The sequence below is a fragment of the Malurus melanocephalus genome, unplaced genomic scaffold (assembly GCF_030028575.1).
Source record: "Malurus melanocephalus ecotype Western Australia unplaced genomic scaffold, MMel_1.1 scaffold_138, whole genome shotgun sequence".
NCBI classification, from domain to species: domain Eukaryota; kingdom Metazoa; phylum Chordata; class Aves; order Passeriformes; family Maluridae; genus Malurus; species Malurus melanocephalus.
Genome location: NW_026623370.1, coordinates 1428360 through 1453393, shown reverse-complemented (window position 1 = coordinate 1453393; position 25034 = coordinate 1428360). Strand labels below are relative to the sequence as shown.

At 40.2% G+C, this 25034-nt stretch overlaps 1 protein-coding gene across 1 annotated transcript in view; it reads left to right on the top strand.

The window, feature by feature from the left end:
• The first annotated feature begins 4348 nt into the window (after positions 1 to 4348).
• Positions 4349 to 25034, top strand: part of GALNT1 (polypeptide N-acetylgalactosaminyltransferase 1) — a 105949-nt gene continuing 85263 nt past the window's right edge. Inside the window, exon 1 of the mRNA XM_057371031.1 lies at positions 4349 to 4495. The gene's annotated coding sequence lies outside the window, so the exon portion shown is untranslated. The remainder of the gene's footprint in view (positions 4496 to 25034) is intronic.

Sequence of the window (25034 nt, the reverse complement as noted above, 5' to 3'; positions counted from 1 at the left end):
TGGCGGCAGCGCCACTCCGCCAGCCCGGGCCGGGCCTGCTCGGGGTGGCCGAGGGCGAGCGGGGCTTGGCCAGAGCTTGTGAGGCTTCGAGTCTCGTAGGAACGAGCTCTGCCGTCTCCTTGTTATCCTCTGGTATTGCGGGCCCCTTCTCGGACACCTGGCTGCGGTGACAGACTCGCCCCGGGGTAGCCCGCGTGCATAGGAGGTGGCAGAGTGTGTCGAGGTGTGGGGTTTCTCACCGTAGAGGGTGAGCGGCACTGGAAAAGACAATGAGGGCTTTGCAGTCGTTTGGGAGGTGAGCAGTGAGGAGCTGTGCGGGAGTGGCCGAACACAGGCTGTAGTTTGGGACATGGGGTCCTGTTCCTGCGCAGTGCCAGCGCTGCAGTGCTGTGTGCTCCATGTAACACTTCTGTGTTTGCAGGCATTCGCTGTCTTACGCCTGCCCAAGGTGAGATGAAATTTATGCARAAGGCCCTTATACGATGAGAATGGCGTGCAAGTCTCAAACTTGTCAGTTTTTTTTTTTTTTTCCAGTCGCCTGGATAAAATACGCAGAGGGGTGTATCTGCTCCCTTCAGCTCTCGGATGGTGAGCTCTGRCAAGCCAAACCAGTGCCCAGTGTGAATGGCCACACTGAACTGGAACAGCTCCCTGAAAGGTGAGCTGGGGCCCGTCTCTTCCACCGTGACTGCAGTGTGAGGACCAGAGGAGGTGCCCTTAAAATGAGACAGGGGAGATTCAGATTAGATATTAAAAAAAAAAACAAAAAACAAACCAAAAAAACAACTAGTGTCAGACATTGGAATAGGTTTCTCAGGGAGGTGGTGGAGTCACCATACCTGGAGGTGTTTTAAGAGGCACTTGGATCTGGCGCTGGGTGATGTGGTTTAGTGGTTACTGAGATAGTACTTAATTGATGGTTGCACTTAATGATATTAAAGTTGTCTTCACAGCCTTGACAATTCTATGATTCCAACTGTGGAACCTTTCAAAATGCAAGCTGGAAGTCATTACAGTTAACATGAAAAATTTCAGATTATAACTACAGCTAGCTGATACTGATTGCCTGTCTGGGCAATTTGTACTGCTGCAGATTGGGTTGCTTGCACAATGTTTTGGCATGRCTAGTGGTCTTGTGCAGTGATTTTTTCTCTTCTTGGAATCTGGAATAATTTTGCACTGGTGAAACATCAGAATAGATTTGAGGGGATTTGGMCTGTGCTCTAAAGAATTTTCACTGTCCTCTTACTGTCTGTGCTGTTTCACACCATGCCTCAGAGAAGTGGTTGGTGTTGATGCATTGTTGTAGAGTTCTTGAGATGCTTGATGACTGAGAAGCCTTCTAAGTTTTATGCTTGCATGCACCTGYATTCAGCATGCTGGTCAACTTATTGCCATGTTTGTTTGAGCTACTTCTGTGCACTGCCAGTCTGCTAGGTTTCCAGCTGCAGCTGCGTGAGATCCTGTCCCAGCACATGCCTTGTGGAGAGGCAGAGGTCCAAGAAGTTGATATTCAGGCATAAAAATTAGGTCACGTTTGTAGACGGTGCTGTAATGAGGACTGAGCGTGGGCACAGTAGGGGTGCCAGGCARTGCTGTGTTAAACAAAAGCTTTGAAGGTGGCCTGAAAGAGAGTTGAAGACAAAAGCCTGGACTTCCAGGCTGTGTTCCAGGCACCTGTGTGTGTAGTGGAAAAGCAGGACAAGATTTGCTTTCCAGGGGCATAAGCAGGGTCTTGTACAAACATCCAAGTCCCATATTCTCCTTCCAACTATAGCTGCTGTCTTTCTGTCTGAGCATACAGGCTGCCAGCAGCACCACAAAGCCAACTGGTAAACTGGATTGCATTTGCTCTTAGTGGTTGTTTCRGGCTTGTTGTGCTCTGCAGTTTGTGTTTTTTCTCGCTTCAATTGACAGCCTCCCCTCACATGCTCAAAATGGTGACCTGAGTGTGGAATTAGCAGGGGCACTGGTAATCGCAGGGGAGTTGTCCCTTGACAAAGCCAGATCTGCTTTGCTGTGTGCTCAAAACGTTGATCTTGTCTTAGTCAGCCTTTTCTCATTCCCAGGGCTGGGTTCCATCCCTTTCCCACGCACATGCTGTGTTCTCAGCTCCCAGGCATGCCCAATTAAATTGGAAGCATACCTTATCACAGGGATGTTTTTACTGAGAGAAGCATCTTCAATGCAAGTGAATCATGCAGAGAATTAACGTGCTGCATCAGTGAAAGTTTTTAAATAGCACTTAGCCAGGCATTTTCTTATCTGTACCCATTTTTAGCAGTTGGTTTACTAAAAAAATCACAAGGCTTGTATGTATTGTAGTAATATTAARTACAGTGGAATTTTACAGAGTACCAAATGCATTACAGAATCACAGAATAGGTTAGGTTGGAAGGGACTGCCTTAGATCGTGTGGTCCACCCCCTCTGCTAAAGCTGGGTGGTCCCTGAGCACATGGCACAGGATTGTGTCCATATAGTTCATGAATTTCTCCAATGAGGGAGACTCCACAATCTCTCTGAACAATCTATTCCAGTGCTTGGTTGCCCGCACAGTAAAGTTCTTCCTCATATTCAAATAGAACTTCCTGTCCATCAGTTTCTGTCCTTTGCCTCTTGTTCTGTTGCATGGGATCAGTGAGCAGAGCCTGGTTCTCTTGACACCCTCCCTTCAGATTCTGAGGGACATTGATGAGGTCCCCTCTCAGTCATCTCTTCTCAAGGCTGAACAGGCCAAGTTCCCTCAGCCCTTTCTCTAGGAGAGAGGGATGCTCCAGTCCCTTAATGATCTTTGTCCTCTCCTGGACCTGCTGTAGGAGCGCCATGTCTCTTGTGCTGAGAAAGCCAGAACTGGACACAGCACTCCAGATGTGGCCTCACTGGGGCTGAGCAGAGGGGGTAGGATCACCTCTCTCGACCTGCTGGCCACACTCATCCTAATGCACCTCAGAACACCATTGGCCCTCCCTCCTGAWCCCCAGGGCTGTCTCATGGAGAGCTTGTTGTGCACCAGGACCCCCAGGTCCTTCTCTGCAGCGCTGCTTTCCAGCAGGTCAGACCCAGCCTGTGCTGGTACTTAGGTTGTTCTTCCCCAGGTGCAGGACTCTGCACTTGCCTTTGTTGAATTTCAGACATTTCTCTGCCCATCTCGCTGCCCTGTCGAGATCTCTCTGAAAGGCTTCACAGCTCTCTGGGGTATCAGCCACTCCTCACAGTTCTGTGTCATCAGTGATCTTGCTGAGGAKGCATCTGCTCCTGCACCTGAGTCAATGATGAGTAAGTTAAACAATACTGGGCCCATTACTGAGGCTTGGGGAACACCATTAATGACAGGCCTCYAACTGGACCCTGTGCCATTGATTATGACCCTCTGGGATCTACTGCCCAGTCAGTTCTCAGTCCACCTCACTTACAATCTCAGAAGACCCATAATTCATTGACAAATAGGAACAATGGCAATGTAATGATGAGGATTTTTGCAGGAGATGAGTGATAACATTAGGGATGAAAGAAGGGCCGTRGAATTGCATGGTGCCTTCTCCCCACTCCTTGAGTGGCTGTCCACAAGCAGCCCTGCTAAAAATTAAGAGGTAATTTTCTGCTGAGTAAGTGCCATATGTATCTTGCTGGGTTCCTGTTACACATTTAAATAAGCAGTTGGTTTGTGATACAAAGGCTCATCTGAGGAAGTGCAAATTGCAATCTCTAACCTGGCTCTTCCTGCTGTTAATTTTGAACCTGACTTGAGTTGAATACCTTTCCCTTGCTGGTGTGCAGGGTCTATTTTTTATATGCTACCTTGCTAATAAGAAAATTAAATACAGCCTAGCAACAACTCTGCATGCTCTTTGATGTGAACAATTACCCACTTGCCTGTTTGTAATAGTCTGTGAGCTAGAAAGSCCCCTGGTACTTTTTTCAGTAATATTGGGGAGGAAATGGAGGAATCTCCTGAATTAGGGAAGATCTCAGGCTCCTACCCCAGGTTTGTGAGGTGGGGTTTTGGGTTTCTAGTCTGGTTTGGGTTTTGGGGTTTTTTTACCCCTTGTCTGGATGAAAATTGACCATGTTAGTCTTCTTATAATGCAGAGGGCATTACTACAGCATGAAGGATTTTGAGGCRTATGAAGGATGGTGGGTGCCTCACGATTTAACTTTTTTTTAATGGAGGAAGAAAGTGCTGGGAGGAAAAAAATGTTTGGAAAGCCAGCAGAAGTGTCTCTAGCATGAGTTAGGATAAGCAGAGTGGAGAGAGCAAGGTCCCCAGGAGCCGTGTGAGTCAGAGCTGCTCCCTGCCCTAGCCCCAAGTGCAGCTTCCCAGCAAATGGAGAGCTGTGCCAGCTCTCTTCCTGCCGGTGAGCTGGCCCAGTGGAGTGTCTGTTTGCAGTGGKAGGCCTTCTGACTGACACATTCAGGCTGCCTGGGAGCAAATGTTGGATGCTTTCAGACCAAATGCGTGGGTATTCTTCTGCTCCATCAAAAGGAAAAGGCCAGTATGTGCAACTGTGTATTTATTCTATTTCAAGCTTTGAACTTAAATCTCTCAGTACCCAATTTACATTCATTCTGCCTGGCTGTTTAGCTTTCAATATTCCTACTATACTTACTTCTGTACCACAGAAAAACGGGTGGATTAAAAATGAAATTTTCTGTTGATTTGCTCATTGGCTGTATTGCAGTTTGTAAGGTTATCAGGTAACTAAAATGGTTCAAGAGAATATGTATAATCCCTCAATATATCACTGAATTAAAATGAAGGGGTTAGAATTCTTGCTTAATCTCTTACTGGGCTTTTGGGTTGGTTTTTGTTTTTCGGTATCTACAAAGTAGCGGTAACTTTTTACTTGATGGTAGCTTGAAATGAACATAGGAAGTTGTGGCAGTTAAGAAATAKCTCCTAGTGATGATTACATAGTGATTTGTACTATTACAATTTCTTGGCAACAGTATCCAACACGATCAGACAAGTTTTCTGTTCATTTAGCCATTTTTAGCAGCGTTGCACAGGTTCAATTTGTGCTATAATTTGTAAGGTTTTAACTCTTAAAAAAGACTCAAGTTGTATTGAAAACAAAAACAACTATTTTTTTTCTTTTGTTTGTGTATGTGTCTACGGGGTGTAATTTGAATTTTTGTAGAGCCTCTGGAAAAAGGAAGGACTGAAGTTCTTATTCTCACTGTTCTGTCAGGTTAAAAAGCAATGGATTCCTGCAGGGTAGCTTGTGGGGCCTTGGTGGTGTTTTGTACCTTATTCTTTTAAAGTACTTGGAGGCTTTGATGACTTTTCAGAGCCTGCAGCGTGAACTCTTGTGATTTGCATTTGTTCCCTGCAATTTGCAGCTGCAGGCACTGCACTAGCTTTGTTTAAATATAATGCCAAATGCCTTTAAAATAGGTATTTGAATTGTGGATTAAGGAGACTACTTTGGTAATATTAAAGGCCTTTTTACTGCACACACCAAATATCGAACATTCAATGCAATCTTCYTGAAGCAGTTTCTATATTCTTAGTAACAAAAAAAGAGAATCAGGGTCTTTAGAAATGCCTTTTGTCATTTTCCTAGTAGCCTCTCCTTGTCAAAGTTTATTTTAAAATGTGACAAATTTGACCCATCAGAAATCAGCAATAAGAGTCACAGTGCAGTTCTCTTTGCAGTTTAGTTGTACTTTACTTGCATTTATGCTGTTATGTTGGTAGCATATTTGCTACTTATCAGTATTGTTGACACTTGAAGTATGGACTACTGACCAAACACTGTATTCATGCTGTGCTTGACAGGTTTTACCAAAATACTGTGTGGGCGAATCCAGCCCAAAAGGTTTTGTTTAATAKAGATTTCACTATGGTAAAATACAGTTTTGTGCTGGAAAAAAAAAATTATGTGTAGTATTTGACTTTGACTTTAAACATTATTCTGTTTGCATACAGTATGAAAGGAAGAAACTGGCCATTGTGCAAGTTAATGGAATCCTGTGTTCTGTATATCCCAGATAATTAATTATTATGCAGTATTTAGCATATTTAGGTACTGTCTCAAAGGATTTATGAATTAGTTTATCATATTAAATTTAATCTTATCTTTTTGAATGTGAAAATGGGTTAAGAATTTCCCTATTTAGTTTGCATTCAGAGTCTGATGAATGTTTTCTGCAGTTATTCATGTGAACAAGTTCTTGATTTCTGAAATGCTCAGCTGAGAAAGATAAAAATGTCATGATACTCATTTGCATAATCTTTAGTGTAGTAACCACCTTGAAAATGCGGTGGGGTTATAGACTGAAAATATGTGGATTAACTGAATAAGTAATCTGATTTAYGAACACAAAATCTTGGTAGGATGGCTATTAGTTTGCAAGCAATTTGGAGACTGAGCATGGTTATATAATTAATTTATTAATAATTCTGAGGAATAAATTCACAAAAATGAAAATGTCCCATTGAATTCATTAACAGAACAGAGATTGAAGTGACTGAAAAAATTGGTCAGAGGGATTAGCCCATGCATCTCTGGTTGTTAGAGCAAGACTTCTGGTGCTATAGCACTCCTAATTCTGTACTAGTTTTGCATTTGCCTGTACATTAAGCCTGTGGTATTTTTATTGCAACTGGGATACAAATTTGAGTAAGCCAATAATGTCAACGGTGTCTCTGTCAGCAGGCAATTTGTGGATGTTATTTGCTTTGCTCACTATTACTTCTCAATGCAAGAAAAACCTCAAAAGGTGAAAATGTAGAATTCAACCAAGGTATGACATCTGCTTTGTCCTGRCTTTGATTGTTGGTTGTCAGTTTGACTTGTTTTTGTCATAAATGCTAACTAGGACTTCAAGTGGTAGGTAAACCACTTYGGTGTGTGCTGAACTAGTCAGGCTGCATCCAGTGTCTTAGCCAAGGTGTCTGCTCTGAATTGCTACTGTGCAAATGGGGTGATTGGATAGACAAAAAAGCCCTAACTAGATGTGCAGGTATTCAAGAGGAATGCAGTTGTAACATAATACTAAAACTTAGAGAAAATGTTTCTGGACCTTTTTTTTAATCTTTTTTTTTTTTTTTTTTTTAAATATATGTATATGTAAATATATCAGCACAGACAAGCACAAGTTCACACTTAATTTCTACAGCCAATGATTTTTAAAAGTCTCACCTGTTGATCCTGGGAAATCCTTACAGTTCATATGAAGTGACCAAGAGAAGGAAATTGATACTGCTTAGTATCAGAGCAAAGCTAAAATTCCTAAAAAGGTAATTYCCTCTTTAGTAGAAAAAAAAACACACTGTTTTGTGTGAAAGAAAAAAAAAATGAAAATGATTGGAACTACATAAATCATGGACTGGGGTAAAAATGGGTGGATAAGAGTTGCAGTAGAAGGCATTGCAGAGCCTGGGTGATTTATGAGCTGGCTATGAATCAGYGGGATTGCAGTGCCCTGAAACACAYRTCACACAAGCAGAAAGCCTGCAAGGCACGTGCTGTATTCCCTTCACTTGTCAAAGCTTTGGTTAGGCTCTATTTGAATGCTGTGACTAGATTTGGGCATTGCACCTCTGGACTCTCTTTAAATCTTTCCTGCTTTTCTTCAAGAGAAGARGAGGATGCTCTGAGGTCTTGGGACTGTAGTCTGTGAAGAGTGATTGAGAATTTGGGTTACCTGTGTGGCATTAAGGATAAGGAGGAGAAGGGGACTGGGAGAGATTTCTGCAGGAAAGGAAGACCTGTTCTCTATGCCTGTTGTATATGGACTCAGTGTGTTATGTGCTATAGGCAATTCTTTATATACTAAGCAGACTTCACCCATTTTTGGGTTTGTGTGTTGGTGGCTTTTATTTGGGTTGGTTTTTTTTTTTTACTAATAACGTCCCTTCTAAAATGATCGGTTTTGTTACTTTCTATGATGCACTCACGTGGGAAGAAGGAGAGGAATTTTGGTATTTGCAAGGAATAATTCATGGGGTTTTTTTTTCAGTGATTAGGTGGCTACAGTTTGAGAGGGCTTAAGATTTTCTTTCTRGGTTTTGGTAGATAAGTCCAAGGATATGAAAGGCCACTGCAAAAGGGGAGGGACCATCTCTCTRTGTATCTGTAACAATGAAGAAATAAAGGGATTAACTTTGCAGCAAGGAAGATTCAGGTTGTATTACAAAGAGCTTTTTTTCAGAGAAGGCCTGCTTCACACTAGAATARCTTGCTTTTGAAGGTTTTGAAAAACAGGTTAGACATCTGCCACAAAAGATCATGCACAACTGATTCTACCCAGAGACAGGAGAGTAGATTAGATGACCTCTCAAGAATTTTTGCAGTTCTGTTTTCAGTGATTTTGTCAACTCCGTGGTTATTCGTTAAAGGCATGTGCTTTCACACAGAGCAGTGAGAATGTGAGGCTGGCTGGACAGGGTCAGACTGTTTAACCCAGTGCACCATCCCAGTGGGAGCTGAAAGCAGATGTGCAGGGAATACTGTACAAACGGCGTGACTACCACAGGATGGTACTTTTTCTGTAGATGGTTTCTGTGTATTTAGTAGCTTTTGTTAGATTCCAGTTCCACTAATTYATCTGATGCCCCTTGAAAAAGTCTGAGTTGTTGGTTTTCATGGTATTCCCCAACTCTAAGCTCTTTCAGCTCAATCACCTGGGTGAAAACCTTTCTCTTGGTTTTGAGCCTGACCCCCTTTTAGCTTCATTTGGTGCTTCTTGGCTCCTATTCTTTTAGACAGACTTTACAGATCCACCCTCTCCATTGCAGCTAAAGACTATAAATATTTACTTTATTCTTTAAAATTTTTGTTTCCAGACTCAAAAGTTCTAGATTACTTAGCTATTTATTATATGGTAGATGATGCTTGGGTTCTCCATGTTACCCTGTTTGGAATATTTTGAACTCTACATCCTTTCAGATGGAGGGAACCAAATACCTRCAGAAGTTAAGATGCAGGCACGCTATAGATAGCAAAGAGACATTCCTCTGCTTTGTTCTCAATTCCTTTCCAAATAAGTGATTTTCTTTCTTCTGTCATGTTATTGAACACTGAGCTYATGTTTCCGTAATCTGCTGTCTTAACCTCAAGGCCCTTCTTCCTGAGTTTTGCTGGTTAACTTATTGTATATTTGAAATTTGGACAGCTTTATTCTCCTGTGTATCTTTCAATGTTTGTCCATAGCTAATTTCCTGTGCTGGATTATTGCTGAAATTCTAAGTCACATAAGGTCTGTATGTGGCTCTTCATTATRAGCCCTCACCTTCACCACCCTAAATAATGAAGTGACATCAGCAACTTTTGCCACCTTGCTACATCTCCTTTTCTGGCTTTCTTATAAATACAGTGAGCAGTGCGAGTCCCAGGATAGATTTCTGTGAGGACTGTTTACTTCCCTAAATCTTGTAGGTGATTTTATTCTGGTTTTGAAAAATTGTCCAGCTGTGCAAGAGCCTTCATTGTTTTTTAATGGGTCCTTAGCTTCCTTAAGCCTTCTGGAAATCCTGGTAGATTGTATCATCTGTACTTCCACTGACCATGTGTATCTGGGAATCAAAATAAGACAGTAGTAACAAACAATGTGGTTATCTTTGATATGAGAAACTATTTTSTTCTATGAGAAACTACTTTCTTCTTGTATTCTACCAAATACAAATTTGTTGGTTTAATCAAACTGTCACATTCCAAGTTCTGACACATGGCCTTGCTGTGCTTTTTAATGCTCAGAATACAATTATTTCATAATTTCTGTCTTAATTTTTATAATATTGGCATTATAAAAGGATTTTACTGCTTGAAGAAACATTTTGATGAGCATTGTTAACTGTATGCTGTTGAGTATGTCATTTTGTACAATAAAAAATTTGCAAAACAATTCAAATCTTTTCAATACTAATCATGCCTATTGAAACAAACCATTTTTTTTCTCATTTGTGTTTAGTGTTGTGTTATTGCTGAGATTATTGACAAAAATCAGTATTGTGTTTTATATTTTCTAATTTGTAGTTGAATGTTGCTCATGAAACTCAGTGGAGAAGAAGAAAAAGTAGCCTCAAGTCATGGTTATCCTCACCAGGTCATGTTTATTACTCTGAATTTGGTAAAAAAGCTGAGTTTGCTTGCCTGTATTATATGGATAAATAYAGCCCTTTGCAAACAAGAAATGGTGCTGATTGTGTTATTATRTGAGCAAGCTAAGATCTCTGTAATGGAAAAGAGCCCATCATTAAAAATGTAATGCACATTTTTAGGTAATTAAAAATGATGCATCTGAGTACTTTTCAAGGTTTTTCCCTYCCCCCAATTCCTTCCTTCCTCCAACATGCTTCTGGTACAGGAATGTGTTGCTTCCTGTAGCAAATATTGAGGGCGGATATGAACAGAAGATACTGTCTTGATCACCTTTCATCTTTTATGACTGAAAACATTATCTGCTTGTTTTTTATTTAAAAAGAAACCCYAACAAACCTACAAATATTTAAATTCCTCTCTTGAAGTGTTTCAAGGAATTTGTCTTCTCCAGCTAAGGATCTGAGAATGCATATAATTATACCTAATAATTTCACCACTGTCAGATTAGATTGATTTTTAGTCACTTTTGTGCAGATTAGATTCAACTCAGGTGCTCAAACTGAAAGGCGCTGCGTTAATCTGCAGTGACATTCAGTCTCTCCTAATTAGTAAGTTCTAAGAGATGTTAGATAATGCAAGTTTGGTGATGTGAAGCATTTTTGTTCTGCCATGGATTTAGTAAATTTAAGGAGGTTTAGGCCTTCAAAGGCAACTATCAGCAACTTCAGTGTTGGGCCTACAAAAAGAAATAGAATGAAAAATTAATGGKAAAAGATACTATTTCTGACAGATTTAAAGCTTGGAGACAAATTATGGTGGTCAAACTGAGACTTTGAGGGAGAGTTTAAAAAACAAAACCCAAACATTTCTGTAATGCAAGGCTGTAACACACACAGATTACACCTTATGTAATCGAAAGGTATTTTTTAGAATTTTGGTTAGAGTATTGACTTTTATAATGTACATTAGTTTGCATAGTTGTTCCATTAATCTAAATAACCTTGTTTTCTAGAGTGTATGTGTTTCTGTGTAGTGTTGAAGGTCATGCATTCATTTCTTCAAACTGCATGTGGTCAGACCATAATTTTAATTCTTTGCAAAGCAATAATACATTAGCATTACAGAAATGAAGAGTGAAGGACAAAGTACTGAAAAATGAAGTGTGAATAAATGACATTGCAATGTGTGCATGTCTTCTGATTTGGCAGAATTAATGCTGGCAAGGCTTTGCTGTAGCTTGAACTATATGTGTGTTGCTTAATTATCTCAGTTACTGAATATGCTTATTGCATAATCTGGGGTAGGAGTAATTGAGTCCATTACTGTAGATAACCAATTGCCAATTTATAGTACTCCAGAAAAAATTCTTGACTGTAAACAGATGTTACAGAACCTAAAATATTGATGCTATCTTGCTTTTGCCATGATGAAAACCTAAGTGATTTTCTAAATGTGTGCTCTGCCAATGGTTGTTGAACATTGATGGTATTTTCTTTATGTTTCTTGGAGAAAAGGGAGTCAAGAGAAAAGAGTCTACTCCTGTTATATTTTTTTTTTCCTTTTCACACTTGCCTTATTTTTGAACGAACTATTAATTTATTTGTATTTGTTTAAAATTTTTGGTATTAGCTAATACCAGTAAGCCACTTACTTTTACTAACTTAAAAAGACTGGCTTTTGATTCAATGAGAGCAGTAGGGATTGTGCTCTTAACTAATGAAGCAATGATGATTTTGTAGGCAGGTAGGCAGTTTTCAGTCTCCTGTTTCAAAAGTTGTAAGTTCACTGTACTTCAGGAATGTTTGCATAAATCCCAAATTTTTGTTCAACAAAGAAAATACCCCACCTGGTAGGAGCTCAGTATGAATACCAGAAACTAGGTTGAACAGCATGTCAGTATGAATACCAGAAACTAGGTTGAACAGCATGGCAAGATGTAAGGGGTGTCCTGCAGATCATAATCCCTGGTAATTTTAAGGTTTAAATCCTTATATTTTGCCAGAATCTTAACCTGCCTAATCCCAAAGCAGTGGCCAATATCCACTTTCCCTCTTTCATAACTGTTTAACTGATTGTTTGAAATTGTACAAGAGGTTGCAGAGAGGGAATTTTGCTACATCTGAAACAATTCATTGAAGAAATAAGCTTGGTTGAGTGTAGTTTGGGTTTTGTGTTGAGGGTTGGTTTTTTTTTTCCTTTATTGGCGATCATGAATTATCTACTGCTTTAAAATATGTAACTCCTGCATCAGCAGGGACACCATAGTCTTGTCTGAATGATTTCTGTTTGGATGGAGCAAGGCCTGAGCTGATTCCCCTCGAAAACAGAGGAAAACTCTCCACTGAYCATAGCAGGAGCTAGAGTTCCTGCAGAAAGAGGAATTACTTCATGTATTTAAGGAGATTATATTTCTCTRAAACTGGAAGTGGAAGTTCTGATGTCTTATGAGAATGAAGTTGCAGCCTGTGGGAAAGACTTTGTATCTAACTGCCCCCGTGGTTTGTTAGCTTATGAAATTTTTTTATGCTATATGCCATACAGCAGTGATGGATTGGAATTGAATAAAGAAATGTGTATATATGAATATATAGAAAGTTCAATATTATTTGACTGGAATASTCAGACACAAATATATACATATATAAAAAAAGATTAARCATATATATATATTTRTATATAGAGGTGTRAGTGTGTGTAARAAGACTTCAGAGGGCTTTCTTATTATCATTAAAGCTTTGCTGTAGAGTACAGTAAGTGAGTACATGCCTCCTGTTATGCATAATTGTTTTCCCAGTCTCAAGGGGAAGTTTTGTATCTTACGTCTGCAATATGAAACTGATCTCACAAATACTCAGCCCAGAAGTGTTCATTTAATCTTGGAAGAAGTCCCACTGAATTTAATGAGCCCTTGGATGGTAAATTCTTTGGGGCTCTTWTTTTCTTTTGTGCTTTATTCAATGGTAAGAACAATCTCCATTAACTTTTACATTAGCTTCTACTGTTACTTACAGCAAAATGCTTTTAGGTTTTGGCTTGAAAATGTTAATTGAGACACATAGGCACAAAAACTCTGAGGCAAAACAATAATTAAATTAGAATTATTTCAAAATTACATTTAAAGAATCTGAKTTGGCTTTTTGAAATTTCAAAAGCTACATTTTTGAATGCCGCTCTAGGGGTCGTCTCATGTTGTCTTCTTTGAGGTTTTTGAGACTGTAGACCTTGGACAGTAAGATTCCAACCTGCTGATGAACATTGATAGTCAAGGTAACTTTGGCTTCCATGCAGCTGGGATTAAGTGTAGAGGATCACAGCTTTTGTTAAGTCTGATGCTGGCAGCCAAAGGTATCTGCTTTTACCCATCAGAGTCCTTTGAACTCCATTCAAGTTAACAACATTCTTCCAAGTGACTGCACYGGCCCTGGATGAGCCTTCTTTTCTTCATGCTTCCCAAATCACTTGCATAAAATACATTTTCTGTGGGCTATGTTGGCTCAGTAGAATTGCGGTGGTCTGACTGTATATTTATTAGTAAGCTGTATGTAAAGCACARGCTCATTCTAGATAATTGGCACCTCATTTTTTTTTCTTCCCAGATGGTTTCAATCTTTGCTTTCAGAGCAGGGAGTAATTTAACCTTGCCAGCAGAGAATTTCTAAACTTCGCAAGTTTATAAACTTTGTAAGCTCTTTGGTACATTTAGAGCAGAATTTCTATTCTAGCAGTGTAAAAACAATGTCCCACACTGACCAGAGCTCAGTTATGAAGTTACAGTGCATGACCATATTCCTTTAGGAGCCTGCTTTGAAAGAATTCATGGGAAATTGTGCATGGTTTCTTAGGTATTTTTATGTTCAGGGTTACTCTGCTAGCATCTGTTATCTTCTCTTTTGAGAAAAAAGATGGGGTAGGAAAGGGGAGGAAGAAGGAGCAGTAGTAAATACAAATGTAGGCAACAAAACCCTGATGTTATGGGAAAATTAGGTGAGATGAGTTGATTTGTGTATTGGTTTTTACTTTAAATCTGTATTTGAAAAGCACATTATCTACTGCATTGGTTTTCATGTTAAAAAATGGTATTCTAGCTCAGCAGTGCTGTCAAGGAGTACAATATGTCCCACCTCATTAAGTACTGTATTTTTTCCTCTCCATCTGTCTGGAACAGCAGGAAAACTTGTTTTCAAATAGAAAAATAATCAGTTTTGTCCATTTCCTTTCTTTGCCTCTGCATCTGTGTATGTCCAAAAAATTCATTCAAATTTGAATAGGGAAGTGCCTCTAGAACAACAATCCTAATAAAGATCAACTGTGAGAGCCCAAACAAAAAAATATACAGTCACAAACTGGTTTGGGTTGGAAGGGACCTTAAAGATCAGCGAATTTCAATCCCCATGCCTTGGGCAGAGACACCTCCACTAGAACAGGTTGCTTTTACTGGGCACATGAGGGAAGGCAAATCTGCCTATTTAATAGAAACTCTGGTTGACTGACAGCATAGCTGAAAGAAATTTAGAAAGGGAGGTATTACCTGCTCTGTTTGAGTATGTGACCGGGAGTTCATCACTGTTTGGTTGTTAGAAGCAGCACAGCTTGTGCCTAAAAAACGTGTTTTACATGGAAGTAAACAACTGTGCCATATACAGGAGAACTGCCCTGAAGGTTGTTTGATTCATTACCAACAGTACTGTTCAGTTAAGAGCCCGATTCACTGTAACAAAAGGGTAATACTGGCAGCTTGCACTGCAGGTRCTGGGTTTACTAGTGGAACTAAGACAAAAACAATTCCAAAAGCCAAGAAGAAAAGGCAATAACAAAAACATGAAAACACTGCCTATGTTTTCAGGTAATTGCATTCATCACTGTTCAGCTATTGGGAATTCCAGTGTTCTTCAGGTTAGAATGATTTTCCTCTTGGGACTCCTATCTGTGCCATCTCCTTATTCTCTACAGCAGCCTCTCACAGGTCCTGCAAGAAATCAATTTTRAGGCTGTATTGTCTTTCTGAAGAATACTTCCAAAGACTGAATGAGGGGCTCTGATTAGACCTTTTGCTTTCAGAGGCCTCAGATCATCCTGATAATGTTCAGCTAGTTGGAGTAGTGATATTGAACAAACAAAAGTCTTAACTTCTAAAGGTCACTCCTTTGCAAAGTCAGGGACAGTGGCCATGGGCAGAAGTTGGTCCTACATCAAAGGTTTGGTAGAAAATTGTATTTTCCATCTGAGGTAATGCCCGACGATATGTAACTCTGTGAAAGAGCATTGTTTGTAATAAAAAAGGTAATTTTTTAAAGAAGTGAATAAGTACAGGGCTAGAAAACAGCAAATAGGCTAGAATAATTTATTCTCTCAATCTTAAAATATTTACATCCTTAGTTCTATTGTAGACACAAAAGGTAAGAGACCCCAGTGAGTTAACAAAAGAAATAAGCATGCAAATCAATTTCAGACAAGAGACATCAGTTACTAATTTGCCACTGGATGATGTTTAACAATGTGAGAGTAATGAAAGGAATTTTCAGGAAGAATAATTTACTGTATTCTGGGCTATGCATGTGCTGAGCATGATGTCATACCCTGAAAGAATATTTATGCAGACCATAGTCTTTCAGCTAGAGATTTAACACTTAGGTTGCAAGATGGGAGTATATTTTCAAAAAAAAGATGCTTTTCTCTTTGTCTGGAGAAGGATACTTGAAATCATAAAGTAAGTTTTATTGTTAAAACTCTGCTACATGTTATACATTGTAATGAAAAGTGAGATGCATGTAACAAAATAGAAGCATTACTTAATAATGTAGTCCAGAAATGGGAGTGAGGGGTGAGACCTTGAATCCTTTTGGCACTATGTCATCGACTTGCTTTGCAGCCTAAGGCAAGGCCCCAGTTTGCCTCCTGAGAAGCAGGATGGGAGGTCACAAGGTTACACCCTGCATTACAGGGTCACATGTAGTGTGGCTAGGATTCAGTGTGRTGTCTCCTGGCCTTGACACAAGTATAGCTGTCTAAGAGAAATGGGACTGAGGCAGTTGCATCTGCAAAAGCTGTGATAACCTCAGGTTATAAAAGAGAGGGATGTACATCTTTACTTACCTAACACTTGCACTAACCAATGCCAATGCTCCCAATATTTAATAAAACTCAGATCTTGTGTGTGTTCAGATGAGTAGCAAAAAACTAGACTTTGTTTAGATGCAAAGGTGCAAATTCAAAACAGTATCTTAGAAATTATGATGTTGTGCTTACTCCTGACTCTGATGATTGGCTCCAGAATTAGCACAGGACAACTGGAAGCAGTTAATAACCCTAAGCAGGTACTATTTTACCTTTTGTGGCCACAGCCCATGCTGCATCCTTCTGTTGATTAAATCAGACTGACGAGTTCACACAAAGGCTGTTGGAGTTCAAAATGGTTCAAAACCAAAAGATCATATTCCTGCACTGTCTTTGACTTTCTTCCATTGTCTCTTTTCCATTGCAAGCTTCAAAATCCCACTGGGACTTGTGGTATTTGGGCAGTGTATTAAGCACTTTATCTAAGTTCTCTGGAAATACCTACTTACTGAACTCTACTCACACACATCTGCTGCTCACTTATTATGCTGGAAAGCTCATAGACTTTTCCCTTTTGCATTATGGCCATCTCAGAAATGGCACTCTGGAGAGTTAAACCTTTTTCTGGAAAAGACTGGAGGAAAATAAAGGTATGAAAATATATTYGTTTAGTATCAAATACATTAATGCTGCTCTGTTAGTTCTAGACTATATTCTCCATCTTTTTCTCATCTTTTTCTAAAAGTATAGCTCATTGCTTTCACAGTCTCCATGTTTGTTACATTTGAGGAAAGGATCTTTTTTACTGTCCACCTGTGCTAGGATTTCTGATATATAATTGTAATGTATAAGAATAATTATTTAATATATAATTATGAAAACAATGTGGTTTCTTTTTAATTTAGCATAATATTTGTCTRAGGGAAATATAGGGGAGGTTTCTGTGGCTGTATTGTGTAACAGGGATGAAMACATAGTCTTTCTCTTGTATCCACAAGATTACTCTCCAGGTAGAACTATTTGCATCACATAAAGGAAGAGTTAAAAAATGCAGGCAAACCRCAAGGTGGGAAGAAGCACATCAGGCAAACCTTGCTTATTTTGTCTGTGCCAAGCAGTGCTGCTTTGGCTGTGGCAGCTGCTGTAGCTCTAGGGCTGAAACAGCAGCTGCCAAGTACTGCCTTGAGGTGCTGGTTTTTTTGTTTTTTTTTTTCTCTAATCCCTCCATCCTGGGTTTGTGCTCAGCCATAGTGCACTCTGTTCCTGTACAGGATTTAGGAATTGGGCAATAAGCATTAAAATAGCTCCAGGTAGAGGGATTTTCATCYACCTTGTCTAAAATCAGTGCAAGCCTGGAAGGAAAGCAGTGAATGTAGTAAGATCAAAGATCAGTGCTACATAGCAAGACAGAGGAAACTTGTTAGAATGCCCTTATTACTTAAACATATCCAGAGTGAAATACTTCATACTTGTATATACTTTGATATTGTGGGGTAGAATGATTTAGTAATAGAAACAGAGCTGTAAAAATTTAGACATCTAATTACTGAAAATTGTTAACAAAGGAATCTGAGTGATGGGTTATTCCTTGGTTTTACRGAAAAGCATCTTTATACTTTGGATAAATTTTTGGACCCACATACACATATTCCACTGTTTCCAGAAATCAAACCCCCAGTGTGGATTCCCATGATCGAGGAATGATCATAATGGAGAAGCTGAATTAAGACATAGAGGTGATATTCACATTTTGCTTTTGCCAGCAGCTTGCTTGTCTACAAAACTCACCTGCAGCAATTGCATGTTGTCAGTACATTTCAATTAGGCATGTACTTCAGGAGAGACCTAGCTAAGGGTCATCTTCAGGGTTATTGCCTCTTCAGACTCCTACAGGTTGTAGAAAACAGGTGAACTGCAAATCACCTTTGTATTAGAGACAGAAAAGAGACCCAAGTTCAGCTAGAACCTGGGAGGTGTCACCACGTGGTTGTAGTGGCCCTTGTAATATTTTTCTGGGTACTCATTTGAGAGATGTCAGAGAGAGGATAGGAATGTAGACACACCTTTGGTCTGTCCCAGACAATCCATTGGTACAGCTGTAGCTCACTTGCAATGTCATTTAGTTAAATGATAAATATAATTAAGTAATTAAATTGMTGTGGGTATTAATAATTTTTAAAAYTCAACTGAGAAATCAAACTGGAATCTAGATTAGGGGTGGAGTACTTTGRAAATAACATCTTGGAATGCTACTCAATGTACACTTTAGAAATACCAGACTAATGGAAAACTTACCAAATACATCTTAYAGGCATATTCTACGTGAAAAATGAGTGTTAAGTAATGTATTTTTATCATATGAGTCCAGTTCCTTTGTCTGCCAGTAATTTCTTCTGATGCTTGTAACAAAAAAAAGAAATGTTCTTGCTTTCTTCTGCTGCTTGTGTTTAACAAGCCATATATATAACAAATAGCATTTTTCTAACACAACTGTTTATTAAGTTCCAATCATTGCSTCCACCAGAAACCTGCTGAAGGCAAATGGACTATTCAGTTGTCACTGAAGGCATAATTTAATGATGCAGTGTATCTCTACACTGATGAATTCAGCCTTTTTATTCTGCTTAATCTRTGATGTGTGAAGCAGATGGTAACTTCACTTTGCAGACCTGTCTGTGGGAAGCCCATTTCCTCTCCTTTGCTCTTCTGTATGTGATAAACAGARCCTATTTATTAAAGAGCTCATTGAGGTACAAAGTTGAAGCCTCGGGTGCTGCTTTTACAGTCCCTTTTTAGAAGTACCTCCTCCTTCAAGCAATTGTTTTCCAAGTGGCCTCCAGCATCCCCTACAAAATTGCCTTGTTTCACTTTTGGCAAAAAAATATACTGCTGACCCACTGTGTGAACAGTGATGGTAAATAGTGAAGGATAGATGGAAGCATTTGGATGAGAAATCTGTGACAAGCTTTTATGTGAAAACATTTACTATCTGCTCTYGCTTTAATCGCTTATTATTTTTAAGTCGGTGACAAAAACATCCTGCTGAAATGGGAACACTGGGATCCCATCTGCAGGGAGAGCGGGTGGTGTTAGACAGACCTTACTATCCTGTGGACGCGACAGCGTATCAGGAAACATATTAGTTGCTAGTTTTACTGTTGTTTTTTAAGGCTGCTCATGAAAAGTTGCTTTAGCCAGACTTATGAACTTTCAAATGGCTGCATAAAATTGTATCTTGTCTTTGTTTATCCATAACATAAAGTTATTGTGGCAAAAAATAAAATAGAGGCTTCATCTCTTAGAAGTTTACTATACCTTTATGTTACCCTCAGGCTGCCTCTATTTTTCTTGGGAGAAAGGGCATTCATATTTCTTCCAGAATGGGACCACTTTGTAAAGGCTGGAGCTGTTTGTGATAAATCTTCAGTCCTTTTGGTCGTATGTATATTTGAATTGAAATGTAACAGTTATTTTTCTTTTGTCTTTTGAGCATTCTCATTTTGTAGCTGTGGATTAAGTGTTTTGTAATATATTGAAACATGTCACTGCTGTGACAGAAATGTCCTAGAAACACAGGACTCATCTTTTTTTCATGTTATAGAACTTAGAAATAAGTATCAAAACAAATTATGACATAYGGAATAACAACAGGCTGTGTAAGAGTGATGAACATGTTCCAGGTTTARTGTAGATGGAAATGGAAGCACTTTCATACCTGCCAAAACCTTTTAACAATGTTTTGAAAACTGGTGTTTACATTCTTTGAAATGTTTATATCTAGAAGCAACCTTCTACTTTGGCAAAGTTGGTTTAAATCCTCTTGGACCTCTGACAACCAAAGTGATGAATATACTGATATGCTCTGACGTTGTGTGAAAGCTTGTTTTCACCACTGAATGGGTTTGGTTGGAAGGGATTGCTGGGTGTCATCTGGTCCAACCTCCCTGCTCAAGCAGGGCCATCCCAGARCAYGCTGCACAGGATTGTGTCCAGATGGTTCTTGATATCTCCAGTAAGGGAGACTCCACACCCTCTCTGGGCAACCTGTTCAATAGAAAGGTTAAAGAAAAAATAAATTAACGACTGGGATTTGAGAAACTATCCACCAATGAGGAACTAGCAGTCTGAAGATGTTATCCTCCGGAGGTTTCCTCCAATAGACCCAATAGGAAAAATATAGTATCAGTCAAGATACATTTTTAGGACTATTGAACAAAAATTGCAAAATTCAACAACAGCATGCTCTTTTATCAAAAGCTTTGCTTAATGATTCATGGTCCCCTGCAGCTTCTGGCCCTTCTGTGGTACAACATTGCAGCATAGATGCCAGTGGCACTGTGTGGCTTCTATGCAGCTTGCACAAGATGCCAAATTATTAGCCTGTCAAACCCTCATGACATTTTAAGGGCTAGGCTTACACAGTCCAGTTTTGCAGGTCCCGTGTCTCACAGTGCAGGTCTCACTGTTTCTCTGACCTTAATTTTCTCCTCAGACACGGGACAGCATCCTAGTTCCAGTCCAATATTGGGGAATGAGTGCTGTGAAGAAGATTTGTTCTCCCTCTGGTCCTTCCCAGCAAAGGAGCAAAGCAGACAAGGGCAGTRCACTCATGGGCTCAGGGAGCATTCATGGGAAGTGAGAGTGCTGGGAGCTTTGTGTTTCTCACCTTGGGAKGTGAGACAGTGTTCTTACCCTCCCTCTGGGTGTCAGCACAAATTCCAGCTGCTCCCTCCTCTCATCCTTAAAAGTCAGCTGAGATCAGATCAGCTGGGAGGTAAGACTGGGTTCTTAAAAGACAGATAAGTTCTTGTGGTGCTCTCTGTTTCTTTTTGCCTTTTGCCCCAAAGGGTGTTTTARTTGTTACCAAGAAAAATCCACTCAGTGCAGCCACAGTTCTTTCGGAGCACATCARTGATATCAGAAATTACCTGCTCCTGTTGTCTGGTTTTGAGCAAAGGAGCTTTACCTGCCTTTATTCACTGCATGTCATGGGAACAAATGGAAGACATAAAGCACTTTGTTCTTGTCCAGGCTCAAGGGATTAAAAAAAAAAATAAAATAAATAAAAGGTTGCATTTAAAAGACAGAAGTCTGGGTTTCTGGAGTARAAGCTGTGTATGACTGCCTCTCAGATGGTGCTCCATTTCAGGAAAAGTGGTGAAAGGACATCTGTTGGCAAATTGCCTTTTTGGGTTATTGGAAGAAGCAAGTTGAAAAACAGGAGATGAGGATATGTGGGATCCCAACTGACCATAAGAAATCAAATTGCACTCTTTAAAAGAAAAACTGATTACAAGACATATTAAAATTTAATCTTATTTGCAGTTAGTAGCCCCAAAGAGAATGCTTTGTTGGAGACCTTCCAAAACCAGCTATTTCAGACAGCTTGTAAAGCAAAGACAATATGATAGAAATAATGCAAATACAGTTCAACTTTTGCTATAATAAAGTCAGTTTATGATACCCTTTATAGCAACCTTAACAATAAATGCCAATTTCCTCAGGTAATTAGCTCTGGTGAAACAAACACTTCCCAAAATTTGATGTGAAGACAGTATTTACGTATTTCTTTCTTTTGACAAAGAAGATTGTATCTGGCATGTACGTATAGTCTTTATTTCTAAGGTTTCTAAGCACCATCTAAATACTGAATGAATGCAAAATGACCTCCACTAAGGTACTGCCTGTTTGCATTCAGTTCAAATGRGGTGTCAGCAAACTGCCAAACTCTGATACTGTGGCCTCCTTCAGTTGGGGAACATTTTAATCCCAGTTTAGTGAGGATTCTTTGGCAAGGCTAGTCCTGGTTGTTGTCCTTATGACACTAAGTCAGCTGCTGATGTGARCTATGGTTACATGTACTTTGCCTGTGGGGTCTGGTCACTGATGCTTTCGTTCACCTTGTAGCTAACCTGAACTTCAGTTCCTCATCTGGCMGCTTTGGCATTTGTCATGGTGAATTCACCTCTCTGCAGCTGTAGGTGGGCTGCAGATGCAGATTGGAGACCTATGMAGTGAACTGTGCCCATTAGTGCCTGGTGTAGTACAAATGACACAGGGGCTTCTCCTCTACTGTTTTCCTTAGACCTGGTATTTTGTGGGGTTCTGGGCACATCAGAGTAGTGGCACATCTTGGGCAAAAGTGGAACCAAAACAAGAAAAAYACTGGAATTTTTTTCTTGTTTCCCTCCACGCAATTCTGTGGTATGTATGTTAGAGGAAGTTGAGTCTTGTGAAATCAAAAGGCTATCATTTGCTATAATTACAAACCATCACAAAGATTTTAAAGAAGTATTTATTTGTTCACATGACTGAGAGATTTACATGTTGTAAAAGATCCCTCCAATAGTAATTTTACAAAATTGACTTAGTAGTGCTCCACTATCCATAAACTGAATCTCAGTATAATTCTCTAAATACAAATGCTACAAACTTAGTCCTTAAATTGTAACTMCATTTTTGTATGTTCACTTACTCCAAAATTACATCTTTTTATTTACAGAGTTTAGTGAATTCATGTAACTTCTTAAAGTGTCTTTGATTGTACCTAGACATCTCACACTGACTTTTTCTATTCATGGAAKTAAAAATAATATTTGCTAAGTGAGTTCCCTGGACTTGGCTGCAATGCAATAGAATAATAATTGAGGTGTAATAAAGACATTCCACCAGAAGGACTTGGGATACATCCTATGGCATCATCAATCATAAAAGAACAAGTGTTAAGCTTGTGTGCTTACAATAGATCACTCTTGATAAATTTTTTAGTGTACATTGAAAACACACTTTTTTTTTTTTTTTGCATAGTAAAGGCTGATACTTCTTGTATTATCTGCCTGTATGTAAACACACACATATTTTGTCCCCAACCTATAACTGCTAAATGAAGGCAGCTCGACAGCTCCTGTGTGCATTACCTCTCACAGGGAAGTTACCTGTCACAGTACACACTCTCTGGTGGATGTATCAGYGGAGCAATACAGCAAAGCTCAAACATTTAAGTTGTTTAAGCACACAAGGAATCCCATTTAGCTGACTGAAGGTGAACAKATGTGAGAGCCCTCCACTGGGCAAAGAATGCCTCCTTGTACTACTGTTTATGCATTGGCTGCCTTGGTATTTTCACAGGAATGTTTACTCTGTCATCTGACTACACCTTTAGGCATTTTTTTTTTAATTCAAACTATTCCAGTCAATATTAGTCAAATCCCCTTTTAGTCTAATCACCCTGGATAGATGTATTCTGAGGAAYCCATCCATCCTTCCCCAGTGAGGGTAGAAAAGGCAGATGGATTTCAAGTGTAATCACCATGCAGCTACCTGCACTTTCCTGCTTAAAGAGGCTGGGCCTGAAATAGCTTCAAAATATACAACAAAATTAATGGAGAAACAGGGTCCTGTATGCTACCTCGCAAATTAAGTACTCGACCTCAACAGATTTGTGTGGGTACATGAGGATTCTGAACTCACTGGTTTTGTCTGAAGRAAAAGCACCCCAAATGAATGGTAGGAAAACCTAAGTGCCTCTAAAAAGGCCTAAGTTACTTTAGAGTGCAGCAAGAGCAAATAGCATCTGCACATGTTGCAAAAAGAATAAAAATGTCATTCTTATGGTTAAACAAAATAAAAACACCATAGGGCAACTTCATGTATATTGTGGGTATAGGGCTATAACCAGTCAGTCTGAACAGAAAGWTCTTTAAAGAGAGAAATAAATGGAAGCACCAGCAAAATTCCCCACAAAATTGTGAGGCATCACTATGACGTATGTTTAGCGTTCACCTAACTTTGCACACTTTTTTTTTTCCTTTCCCTGTTTAAGTTCTATTTTGAATATAGTGTTTGTGCCAAGGAATTTGTAAAAAATGTTTATAATGAGCACAGCATGTTTTTTGGGTTCTGTAAACAAATACCTCTTTAAAATTATACATCATTTCAGAGACTTGAGATTCACTCGTCAAGGAAACCCAGCTTTTTCTTCAGTGAAACTTTGCAAGTTACACTTTCTAAAGGGGACATACAAACTTTGATCTATAAATTTTAAAAAGCTGAATTTAAGATTAGGGAGAAGATAAAACATTTCCCAGAATTCAAGCGTCAAACTGTATCTTGGTATGTGTGTGCATTAAGACATTTTCTAGTTGTATTGAATAATCTTAGTACACAAATGTGGTTCTAGGACACATGTATGACATTTTGATGCTTCCTTGCCCAGGGGCCACTGCAAAGAAGAGGCTTGTGGCAGCCTAATGACCCAATGCAAGGTTTGTTTCAGCCATGCGTCCCAACATCGGGCACCACGTTGACAGCTCACAAGCTGTGCCAAAGCCACCCGTGGAGGAGCTGAGAGCTGCTGCTGACCCCCACCACAAGGCGTAGGAAGGGCAAGCCGGTGCCACGAGGTTCGCGCACGTCCTCACGGACCAGACCTACTTTTAAATCASACGTAAGCGCGGGTGCAGCAGGTGCCGGCGCAGCAGGGATGACACAGGGAAACACCACACCTGCTCACCGGCTACAAACCCTGCACACCACGGAGAGCCGCAACCCGGCTGGCAGCCACCACCCGCAGCCCGCAGGGCCGCGCTCGGAGCGCCGCGCAGCCCCCTCAGTCAGGGACCCCGGCTCGATACGTGTTGCACTAGAACCCGCCAAAGCCGGCAGCCGCCCTYGCCCGGGGACTGGCGGGCAGCGAGRGCACCGGCGCCCTCCGGCTTTGCTGCACCGAGGTGGGCGTCGGTTCCCGCCCGCACCGGGCACCGTCACGCCCGCGACAGCGACCCCCGCCGCSGGTAGCGACATCCCCGCCACGGCGACCCCCGCACATCCGGGGCAGCGGCGGGGCGGAGCGGGGCCGCGCGGGGCGGTCGCCGCCCCTTCCCTGATCCCGCCTCCCCGCGCCGCCGCCGCCGCTGCCGCCGGCGATGGAGAC